The sequence below is a fragment of the Echiichthys vipera genome, assembly GCF_963691815.1.
Source record: "Echiichthys vipera genome assembly, chromosome: 3".
Lineage (NCBI taxonomy): Eukaryota > Metazoa > Chordata > Actinopteri > Perciformes > Trachinidae > Echiichthys > Echiichthys vipera.
Window position 1 is genome coordinate 2031664 of NC_139828.1, and position 12981 is coordinate 2044644.

Here is a 12981-nt window from a genome sequence, read left to right on the forward strand (position 1 = left end):
CACTTTAGCACACGTTTAGGCTCCTAGAGGACACTTTAACACACGTTTAGGCTCCTAGAGGACACTTTAGCACACGTTTATGCTCCTAGAGGACACTTTAACACACGTTTATGCTCCTAGAGGACACTTTAACACACGTTTATGCTCCTAGAGGACACTTTAACACACGTTTAGGCTCCTAGAGGACACTTTAGCACACGTTTATGCTCCTAGAGGGCACTTTAACACACGTTTAGGCTCCTAGAGGATACTTTAACACACGTTTAGGCTGATAGAGGACACTTTAGCACACGTTTTAGCTCCTAGAGGGCGCTTTAGCACACGTTTTTGCTCCTAGAGGGCACTTTAACACACTTTTTGGCTCCTAGAGGACACTTTAGCACACGTTTTGGCCCCTAGAGGGCGCTTTAGCACATGTTTTGGCTCCTAGAGGGCACTTTAACACATGTTTTAGTTCCTAGAGGCCACTTTAGCACACGTTTTGGCTCCTAGAGGACACTTTAGCACACATTTATGCTCCTAGAGGGCACTTTAACACACTTTTTAGCTCCTAGAGGACACTTTAGAACACGTTTTAGCTCCTAGAGGACACTTTAGCACATGTTTTGGCTCCTACACTTTAGCACAAGTTTAAGCTCCTAGAGGGCACTTTAACACACTTTTTAGCTCCTAGAGGACACTTTAGCACACGTTTATGCTCCTAGAGGGTACTTTAGCACACGTTTAGGCTCCAAACAGGCACTTTAGCACAAGTTTAGGCTCCTAGAGGACACTTTAACACACGTTTTAGCTCCTAGAGAACACTTTAGCACACGTTTATGCTCCTAGAGGGCAGTTAAGCACACGTTTAGGCTCCTGGAGGACACTTTAGCACTTTTGTGATACACAATCCCAAACCTCCGCTCACTCTGGAGACATCCGTCCAGCAGCTCCAGCTTTCAGCCTTAAATTACATTTAAACAGGTTTATTTAAGCAGGTTTATTTAAACAGGTTCATTAAGGAGAAACCGTGGTGTCTCTGCTGCTCAGACTGTGACTGTGACTCTCAGGACTCTCAGTGTGAAGCGTCCGTGTGTTTCCTTTATCATCACCAGCTGTCTCACTCCCTCTGCTGGACACCGAGCCTCCACACAGCTGCAGGTCACAGGCTGCTGACCGGCAGGGCAGGAACCAGGCTTAAATATCAATTATCAACATCATTAAATTAAATAGAATGAATATGAATACAATGAAATAAAATAAAATCAAAATAGAATACATATAAATAGAATAGAATAAAACATTAAATAGCAGCAGCAGCAGCAGCTCTCACTCACGTCACACTGTGAAATCTGCCCCAGATGTTTCAAACTGACAAGTTGATTTGAAGTGAAACAAACTGAATTTCTCTCTCTGCGCCGTGGGAAAATAAGACTTTACCCTGTCACACACACACACACACACACACACACACACACACACACACACACACACACACACACACACACACACACACACACACACACACACACACACACACAAGTGACTTTAATGACTTTAATTCTGCAACATCAGCACTTTTTGGCTTTGAACAAATTCAAACCTTTAGAGAAATGTTTTAACTCCTTTCAGGATGTGTGCTGATGCTTTTATACTTTCCTAGTAAACTTATATAGTATATATATATATATAATAATATACCACCTTTAACTGGAATATAAACATGTTTTTCTTTACTCACATGGAGATCAACAGGACCAATGACAGCGTTTTAGGGGTTACTGAGCCCGCGGAGGGGGGGGGGGCATATTTGGAGACAAAGTTGCAGATTCATGAGATTGAAAGCAACAAATCTACAAAATCAAAGCCGTAGATTTGTGAGATTAAAAGTTTGAGAGATAGTTTTTGTTTTACACTCGTCACAGACGCTGCTGCGTACCATGAAGGCTACGACGTCTGCAGCAAACTCTGGAAAATACTGTGTTTAAGTTTAGAAACAATGAAGAACGCTACGACTGTTTTCTCGTAGATTTGCAACTTTTAATCTTATAAATCTGCAACTTTCTTTCTCTAAATATTACCCTCCTTCCCCACGTCTGTAACTTCTTTTTCATAGTTAGCGTTAACACGCCCTCGTATAAACCGACGCATGTTGTTAATATTTCCCAGTACCTCGACCTCCTTCCTGTTTATCCTGATTATCTACAAAGCTCCTTTTTTTTTTCCAGAAGTCTTTACCTGTCGGACTGTAAATTCTCTCTGAGAGAAATCCAGTCCAGCAAAATCTCCACTGTCGTCAAAGCGTTTTTAAAACTCTTGACAGTGTCAGGTACAAGCTAACAGGCTAACAAACAAAGATGCTAACTACACTGTTAGCATTCAGAGACGTCTGCTAGTCCGCCATTTTAGATACAACAGACTCCACGTGAGTCTGGGTCTGACTGCGACTGAGCTGCAGAGCGCTAACGTTAGCTCTGGAGTGGGACACTACAGTTTAGGGAGTTCGTGTGTGTGTGTGTGTGTGTGTGTGTGTGTGTGTGTGTGTGTGTGTGTGTGTGTGTGTGTGTGTGTGTGTGTGTGTGTGTGTGTGTGTGTGTGTGTGTGTGTGTGTGTGTGTGTGTGTGTGTGTGTGTGTGTGTGTGTGTGTGTGTGTGTGTGTGTGTGTGTGTGTGTGTTCCCCCATGTTGCCGTGTAAAGGACGGAGAAAATGCAAACTGCAAACTTGCGGTGGGGTTTTCTCCACGGTGGGCGGGTGGAGACGAGTATTATTTGGAGAAACACGACACTCGAGGGCTTGGATCAAATCTGCCGAATGTGGGCACATGTTACAGGTCTGGGCAAGAGTGTGTGTGTGTGTGTGTGTGTGTGTGTGTGTGTGTGTGTGTGTGAGAGAAAGTGAAAGAGAGGGATACAGTTCATGTGCCTTTTGATCAGCGCCTAAACTTGAGGCTATGAGGAATGTTTCTTTTTCTCCTTTGAAAGCAGTTTGAGTTTTCAGTAATAGTTTTGGTTCAGCTGGAGCATGTGTGTGTGTGTGTGTGTGTGTCTGTGTGTCTGTGTGTGTGTGTGTGTTCAGCTCTGAAATGAATATCATTGTCACATCTCGTGCCAGAGCAAATTCCCCGTCCAAAACGAGCGATTTCTGGAGCCAACGCCTGCCGCTGGAAAAATCTGCCTTCAATTTTCCTCCACTGGTGGCTCACACACACACACACACACACACACACACACACACACACACACATACACACACACACACACACACACACACACACACACACACACACACACACACACACACACACACACACACACACACACACAGATCTAGTTGGCCTGCAGCAAGTGGACCCCACAGTTTATTTTTTTCTCAATTATCCATTTAGTGTAAGTGGCAGGCGCCTGATGGGCTCCACGCCGACAGGAAATGTTTGCATTGTCCTCCGTTAACAAAGGCGTTTAAACTAATGCCTGATTAGTGAGAGCGCAGGAGGTTTCTCTGAGGCCGCTGTGACGACGCTCGCTGTTTTGCTAGTTCCACTAATGGCCTCCTACCATCAAACCTCTGCAGAGAGAGTTTCTGTAAAAACTTAAATTTAAAGTCACAACTTCTGTATCTGAACGGGTGTGTGTGTGTGCGTGCGTGTGTGCGTGTGTGTTTGTGCTGTTGTGTGCGTGTGTGTGTGTGTGTGTGTTTGTGCTGTTGTGTGCGTGTGTGTGTGTGTGTCCCCGTGTGTGTGTGTGTGTGTGCATGTGCGCCCGTGTCTGTGCGTGTGTGTGCCCGTTTTTGTGTGTGTGCGTGTGTGTGTGTGCGTGTGCGTGCGTGCGTGTGCATGTACGCCTGTGTGTGTGTGCGTGCGTGCATGTGTGTGTGTGTGCCCGTGTGTGTGTACGTGTGCGTGTGTGTGTGCGTGTGTGCCTGTGTGTGCGCCCGTGTGTGTGCGCCCGTGTGTGTGTGCCCGTGTGTGTGTGTGTGTGTGTGTGTGTGTGCATGTGCGCCCCTGTGTGTGTGTGTGTGTGTGTGTGTGTGTGTGTGTGTGCGTGTGTGTGTGTGCGTGCGTGTGTGTTTGTGTTTGTGTGTGTGTGTGTGTGTGTGTGTGTGCGTGTGTGTGTGTGTGTGTGTGTGCATGTGCGCCCCTGTGTGTGTGTGTGTGTGCGTGTGTGTGTGCGTGTGTGTGTGTGTGCATGTGCGCCCCTGTGTGTGTGTGTGTGTGTGTGTGTGTGTGTGTGTGTGTGTGTGTGTGTGTGTGTGTGTGTGTGAGTGTGCGTGCCTGTGTGTGTGTGTGTGTGTGTGTGTGTGTGTGTGTGCGTGTGTGTGTGTGACTCATGGAGTGAAATGAATGGAGGCTGTGATTAAAGTTAAAGTCTGTAACTGTAAAAATAAATGTTGGTTTTTCTTCATATTTGCTAAAAGTGAACAGATTTCCACGACGTCACATTTGAGCCAAGTATGAAAAAATGAATACATAACGGACCCGAGGGGGGTTTTATGATTAAAAGTCAGAAAAATAATGTTTTGTTTTACACTTCCTGTTGAACTGCATCACTCCAGGATCCACGCAGACGCTGCTGTGGAACAAAACAGTGTTTCTACAACTTTTAATCTCATAAATCTCCAAATATCGCCAACCCCAATAATGTACTTAAGTACAGTTCTTGAGTAAATGCTCTTTAAGGGCGCCCTCCCACTGTGCCTCCGTCCCGTGCCCCGTGCTTTAGGGTCCTTGTCCCCCCTCCAGGCCCGTTTGTACTCACACTACCTGGGCCTCGGAGAATGCTTCTTGCTGCCTATACGTCATCACGCCGTAACACGTCACACGCACTGATGACGTCATGGCGATGCGTGGCTTTGTTTCCAGATCTTTCCGTAGACCTCTGAGTTTTTGTGCGTCTTGTCGACTGTTTTTGAATCTTTTCATCGACCAAATCTGCAGTAAACACTCCACCTCCGCATCACACCAACGTGAACCTTTCACCGCCATTGTTTGAAATGTCCGCGCATGGTCCCTCCTTCTTTTTTCTACGTTCCAACAGGCGCACAGGAAATGACCTCAGAACCGCCGTAGGCCTCGTGCTCGTGCTTTACTAAAGCCCACCTCTCCCAAACGGGCCGTGGACGGCAAGCTGGCCGCAGCTAGGCGCGGAGCTGTGCACTCACACTGGTCAAAGGAACCAGACTTTACCCGTGAAACCTGCTTGGGCACGGTACGGATGGACAGTGTGAGTGCGCCCTAAGTGTTGAAAAAGACCATTTTTGCTCAGAATTACACTTGAATACTGTGCAGGCTGCAGTTCTTCTTCTTCCTAGACTGATTCTAACACGTAAAGATGCACTTTCCACCGTTTTTACAGCAAGAAATCGCCAAAAAATGCTTCTGAACCAAGAGTGAGTTTTTGGGTCAGAGTTGTGTCTATCGTTCCTTCATCACCACCTCATTTTCTCTCCCACTGCCGTCGCTCCTGCTGCCTCTGAAGCTGGGACGTGTGTGTGCGGGGAGAACAGACGAGCGGAGAGGAGGGAGAGCAGACATGAAGAAGAGAGAGTCGCTCCCCGGGGGAAGTGAGGCGTCAGCGAGGTTTCACGAGGCCCGTACAGACCGATGATGAGTCGCGGGTCATGATGTATGATCGTGGCATTCTTTCAGTTCAGATTCAACCTTCTCCTCGGCAAAGTTGGTCGCCGTCGTGGAAACTTGTAATTACAGCAGATCAGAAGAGACGCGTCGTGGAAACTGCAGCGTCAGCACTTCTGTTGTTGCTGCTTGGCTGAACCTGAGGCTCCAGTTTCAGTTGATCATGTGCACCAGAGTGTGTGCCAGAGTGTGTACCAGAGTGTGCACCAGAGTGTGCACCAGAGTGTGCGCCACAGTGTGTACCAGAGTGTGCACCAGAGTGTGCACCAGAGTCTGCACCAGAGTGTGCACCAGAGTGTGCACCAGAGTGTGCGCCACAGTGTGTACCAGAGTGTGCACCAGAGTGTGCACCAGAGTGTGTACCAGAGCGTGCACCAGATCGTGTACCAGAGTGTGTACCAGAGTGTGCATCAGAGTGTGTACCAGAGTGCGCATCAGAGTGTGCATCAGAGCGTGTACCAGAGCGTGTACCAGAGCGTGTACCAGAGTGTGCACCAGAGTGTGTACCAGAGTGTGCACCAGTGTGTGCACCAGTGTGTGCACCAGAGTGTGTACCAGAGTGTGTACCAGAGTGTGTACCAGAGTGTGTACCAGAGCGTGTACCAGAGTGTGTACCAGAGTGTGTATCAGTGTGTACCAGTGTGTACCAGAGCGTGCACCAGAGTGTGTACCAGTGTGCACCAGAGCGTGCACCAGAGCGTGTACCAGTGTGCACCAGAGTGTGCGCCACAGTGTGCACCAGAGTGTGCACCAGAGCGTGCACCAGTCTGTGCACCAGAGTGCGTCTCCTTTAGTCATCTAAACTTAACCGTCTCCTTTAGTCGTCTCAACTTAACCGTCACCTTTGGTTGTTTACACTTAACCGTCTCCTCTCTGCTGCACGCTGGAGGCTTTATTATCTCCACATCAGCCGAGGGTGCAGCAGGAGTGAGCTCACATTAGCTGTCAGCTGCAGCCGGGCACCGCACCAGCAACCATGACTAATTCAAACAAACAGCAGGAAACTGAAGGGAGCAGATATTCATAAACTCAGCGTCACTCATCAACACACACACACACACACACACACCCTAAGACTCATGTTTGACTCATGCGAGGGGGGCGACACACTCACAGGCGTGCACACCTATCCGTTTACACTCTCGTGTTCGTCCCGCTAACGCTGCATCCCGAACACTAGTGATAAAGTCGGCGCAAAGAGTTATTTTTAAACCCTTTTGTTAAGAAGAAACAGAAGAAAGTGATATGTTCCGTTCACATTACACCGCTGCCTGTCTTCTAACGGGTGGTTCACACATTTAGGGGTCGCGGGGGGCTGGAGCCGATCCCAGCTGACATCGGGCGTGAGGCGGGGTCCACCCTGGACAGGACGCCAGTCTATCACAGGACACATAGAGACGAACAGAGACAGACAACCATTCACACCTACGGGTGATTTAGAGTCATCAATGAACCGAACACCTGCACGTCTTTGGACTGTGGGAGGAAACCGGAGAACCCGGAGAAAACCCACGCAGACACGGGGACAACACGCAAACTCCACACAGAAGGGGCCCAGCCGGGATTCAAACCAGGAACCCTCTCGCTGTGAGGCGACAGTGCTAACCACCGAGACGGGAGTTCCTTTCTTTCAAAAATGGACGTCTCTATGAGAAGTTTGTGCGTAGATTTAAAAAAAATAAGGAAGGAAAAAGTGAAGAATAACGGAGGAGAGAGCGGAGACACCAGTCGTTTCTCAGCCTGCGTTCTTGGGACCCGTGTTCTCGATGTGTCCCACATCCGGCATTTTAAGCAGCAGGGGGTCATCAGTGGAACTGGATACAGCTGGGTGGACAGACACACAACAAGAGGGGAGACACATGCAGGGAACAACAGACGGACGGAGACAAACACAAGCACAAAAGGAAAGGAAGAGGCCGGCAGAACAGGGATCCTGACAGAAGCGTCATCAGTCGCAGCCCGAGTCCTTTTCCAATTCAACAGTCCGCGTCTCGCCAAGAGATGCCTGGATGCGACTCGCTCCGCCCATTTTGTCGAGGATGCATGAGAGGTGACTTGTGTGGACTTCAGACAACCAGGTATCCCAGAATGCATTGCACATTAACGGTCGTACTGCGTCCTCCCGTCCTCTGGAGTGTGGACTCGGATTACTGTGAAGCTAAAACTGCTGCAGTCAGCGAGGACCATCCGTCACTGTCGGCTCCAGATATTTAACGTGCTCGTTATAATATCTGTGAAAATTCACTGACTGATCGTTTGGATTCGCCTCCGATCCGCAGACTTTTCACAACAGTCTCCAAAAAACTGTTGTCGAGTGTAAAATCGGGGCCAAACTCGTGTAAAGTCACTTTTCTGGAGTCTGCAGCGACGTGACGAGGATCATATCTGCCAAGAAATAGTTCCAAACACTTTAGAGGTGTGTGTGTGTGTGTGTGCGTGTGTGTGTGTGTGTGTGTGTGTGTGCGTGTGTGTGTGTGTGTGCGTGTGTGTGTGTGTGTGTGTGTGTGTGTGTGTGTGTGTGTGTGTGTGTGTGTGTGTGTGTGCGTGTGTGTATGTGTGTGTGTGTGTGTGTGCGTGTGTGCGTGTGCGTGTGTGTGTGTGTGTGCGTGTGTGGATGGATCCAGATGTAATCTATACACACACACTTTACTCAGTCTGCGGAGTGACTCCTTCACTCATACAGAGAAAACACATTGAGCCCACATGTATCGACACACACACACACACACACACACACACACACACAGTAGTCAGGTGTGTAGTTCAGCCTTTGTCCAGCAGGTGACACAGCAGCAGTGTTTGGCAGGAGGAGATGAAACCAAAGCTAAAGATGAAACAAATGTAATAAATGAAGTGATGAACGCGCACAGAGAGGATCAGGAGCACGAAGCACCTGTTTATGAAGTGGAATCACTCGTTCTCTCTCTTCTTTTCTTCATGGCTCCAGTTTCTGTCTCAGTTTCGTGCACGTGAGGACTTTCCCATATTTCAGAGTCACACCAGAATCACAGGCTACGGTCAGGAACGGGGAAACGTTGCTGTTTATCTTTATTGTGTTTATTTATTTAAACATGATATGACATTTTTTTCACTCTGTTATTAGTTTTATACAGCTTACACACACACACACACACACACACACGCACACACACACACACACACACACACGCACACACACACACACACACACACACACACACACAGGACCTATATACATGCAATTAATGGAGAGATGTCAGAGCGAGGGGGCTGCCAATAGATCAGCGCCCCGAGCAGTTGGGGGGTCAGTGCCTTGCTCTTCAGCACCTCAGCAGTGCCCAGGAGATGAACTGGCACCTCTCCAGCCACCAGTCCACGCTCCGGGACCGTGATAAGGATTATTAACCTGCTGTACCCCCCTGTGACCGGGGCGACCCTCCGGGGCACAGGGCTGCGTGCTCCGGGCATGACCTCCCGTGTGTCCCGTCGACAGGTTTTATTCCACGAGCCTCCCCTCTGCGTCACGAGGCTTTCCCTTTGATGTTTGGGTGAGGAGGGGGGGGGGGGGCATCTGACGCGTGAAACACCCAGTCTGCCGTTTATTGGGTCGCGCGGGGGGGTGAGGGAGGGGGGGGGGGGGGGTGTCCCTCTCTGCTCCCGACCAATGAGCTGAAACGGGAGCATCCTCGGTGCAGCAGCAGCAGCAGCAGCAGCAGCAGCAGCAGCGGCAGCTCTGCCTCCAGCTGTAGGTGACACCCGGGCATGTTGGCGGATGGATCCGGACTCTAACCGGGGCTGAGGATGCTTCACCAACGGACGCCGGTGATCCGGTGACGCGCGTGCAGGGATCCCGTCGACTGTGATCAGAGGAAGATGGAGAAGCTGCGCACAGCGACATCAGACCGGAACTGAGAGGTAATTCAAGTGTTAGTGTGTGAGCAGCCTGCACGCGTGAGGACACAGCTGCGGCATCACCCCCTGCTGCTGCTGCTGCTGATGGTGCTGCAGGTGGTGGTGCTGCTGCTGCTGCTGCTGCTGCTGATGGTGCTGCAGGTGGTGATGCTGCTTCTGCAGGTGGTGATGCTGCTGCAGGTGGTGCTGCTGCTGCTGCAGGTGGTGCTGCTGCTGCAGGTGGTGGTGCTGCAAGTGGTGCTGCTGCAGGTGGTGCTGGTGCAGGTGGTGGTGGTGGTGGAGGAGTTAATGATAAACTCTGATTGTTGATGTTGTCAGTGTGGGGCAGCTGTGATGGAGCCTCTGTCTGCTCTGAGCCAAGAACTGTTTCCTGTTCACTATTGATGTATTGATTTCTGAGCTGTGGGACATCCAGCTGTGTGTGTGTGTGTGTGTGTGTGCGTGTGTGTGTGTGTGTGTGTGCGTGCGTGTGGTGTGCGCTGTCTCTACTTTGACCTGCTAACCTCAAACCAGACTGGAACTATAGAACCAGACTGTTATATCTCTGGCACTTTTCATCTGTATCGGGTGCATTGACTGTACTGTTTATTGCACGTGTCCATCACAGTGAATTAGACGTTATTGTGCATTAAAGTCCACGTCTGCAACACTTGTTTGATCATATTCACTGAAGCTCTGCTCCGATAGAAAAAAACAAATCAAAGAAAGGTGCCTCTTCGTTCACCTAGAGCAGGGGTCTGCACCCTTTACTGTCAAAAGAGCCGTTTTCCCGTCTTCCACCAGATCAAATGTGTCTGGAGCCGCAAAAGAGATGTGAAGTCACAGCTTTTAAAGGTTTATATAAAGTTACTGTTGACATTTTATTCCTATTATTACCTGTCATTAAAACTGTTGTTTGCTAATTCCTCACCACATATCGAGCACACAGGTAAACCATCATCATGTGAAAGCAAATTAATATGTCCACGCAGCACTATTTACCTCTGATAACGTTTTTTGGGGGGGTTATCCGCGGCTAGCAAACCAGTGTGGGTCACCAGCTCCAGATTAGCACCTGCAGGGAGAGATGCTGAGCTGTGGACCCAGGAAGTGACGTATATTTGAGTTTCACGTGATACAAAGAGAAACAAAACAACTAAAAATGGACTTTTTGAATTTGGGAGTCTTGTTCCTTTGTAGACAGAGTGGGAGGCCTCAAGTCCTCCTGGTCCTCAAGTCCTTTTAAATAAGGCTTTTAGGGCGCACTCACACTGTCCTTCCGCACCGGGCCAAAACCGGTGTGTTTGACCAGTGTGAGTGCACCCGCTCCGCGCATAACTGCGGCCAGCTGGCCGTCCACGGCCCGTCTGAGAGAGGTGGGCTTTTGTAGAGCGCGTTTGCACGTGTACGAGCACGATCACGAGGCCTACGGCGGTTCTGAGGTCATTTCCTGTGCGCCTGTTGGGACGTAGAAAAAAGAAGGAGGGACCATGCGCGGACATTTCAAACAAAGGCGGTGAAAGGTTCACGTTGGTGTGATGCGGAGGTGGAGTGTTTACTGCAGATTTGGTCGATGAAAAGATTCAAAAACAGTCGACAAGACGCACAAAAACTCTGAGGTCTACGGAAAGATCTGGAAACAAAGCCACGCATCGCCATGACGTCATCAATACGTGTTACGGCGTGATGACGTATAGGCAGCAAGAAGCATTCTCCGAGGCCCAGGTAGTGTGAGTACAAACGGGCCTGGAGGGGGGGACAAGGACCCTAAAGCACGGGGCACGGGACGGAGGCACAGTGGGAGGGCGCACTTAGAGTGTTTTTCAAAGATTGCATGTAAAGAAAAAACAGTAAAAAATAGAAATATCGCCAAATATGGAGATTTATGGTAACTCTTCCACTGTTGTGTTCCTGCTGTCACTGCAGTAAAGTGTTTGAATCCTCGACCCCTCGCTGCTCAGAGGTTATTGTTATTATCATTGGAGCCTAAACATCACACTGAGTTAGTGATTATTGGTAAAAGGGGTGTTTAGTAATATGAGCCTTAGATGGGGGGGAGCTGGTGGCGTGATGCTTATAAATAATAAATGTATTTGACTGAGGATTTAGTGGGAACATCTGCGAGACAATGATGAGCACATGCTCTCAGGGCGCCCTCCCACTGTGCCTCCGTCCCGTGCCCCGTGCTTTAGGGTCCTTTTCCCCCCCTCCAGGCCCGTTTGTACTCACACTACCTGGGCCTCGGAGAATGCTTCTTGCTGCCTATACGTCATCACGCCGTAACACGTCACACGCATTGATGACGTCATGGCGATGCGTGGCTTTGTTTCCAGATCTTTCCGTAGACCTCAGAGTTTTTGTGCGTCTTGTCGACTGTTTTTGAATCTTTTCATCGACCAAATCTGCAGTAAACACTCCACCTCCGCATCACACCAACGTGAACCTTTCACCGCCATTGTTTGAAATGTCCGCGCATGGTCCCTCCTTCTTTTTTCTACGTCCCAACAGGCGCACAGGAAATGACCTCAGAACCGCCGTAGGCCTCGTGCTCGTACACGTGCGCACGCTCGTGCTCGTACACGTGCAAACGTGCTTTACTAAAGCCCACCTCTCCCAAACGGGCCGTGGACGGCAAGCGTGCCGCTCCTAGACGTGGTACGGTTGCACTCACACTGGTCAAAGGAACCAGACTTTACCTGTAAAACCTGTTTGGGCACGGTACGGATGGACAGTGTGAGTGCGCCCTCAGTGAACTGAACAAAAGCTCTGCGGATCACAGCGTGTGTGTTTGTGTTTGGATGCTGCAGGTTTTCACGTAGAATCATCAGGTTTGTGTCGGAGCGGCGCCGTTGGACGCCAGGGGGATGTTTCCTGAAGGCTTCTGGCCGCTCTGCTCATTGTTCCAGCTCTCTCTCTCTCTCTCTCTCTCTCTCTCTCTCTCTCTCTCTCTCTCTCTCTTTCTCTCTTTCTCTCTCTCTCTCCCTGTCCCTCTCTCTCTCTCTCTCGGCCTCGTGAACACACACCGCTCTTTCTGAGAGATGCTCATTGACAGCTTGTGCAGAAATGACCGAGTTAACGAGGACAGTTGCGTTGAGGAGTTCAGCGCCTCGTTCTCTGCACATGGTGGAGATTCAGATTCACAGAATAACGCCCAATCTGGTGTCGGATGGAAGTGAAACAAAGACCAGACGAGATGATGTAAAGAGGCACCTGTCTCTATCAAAGCGGAGCTGCAACACAGAAGGCTTTTCCCATCACATGTCGTAGATTTGCTCCAATTACCCGAACGAGTTTCTGACGTCGTGATCAAAACTTTCTGGCTGAAATATCTGAAAGTGACGAGCGACTCGCCAACATGGTCGGCTGTTATCCTTTGGTATTAACAGATCAGAGAACAGCTGCGTCGCTAATCAGGAGAGGGATTTCAGGATGTCTGGGTTCGGACTGGTTGATGTTTCTACATCTACGCCGCGCCCGTGTAGCCGCGCCCCAGTAGCCT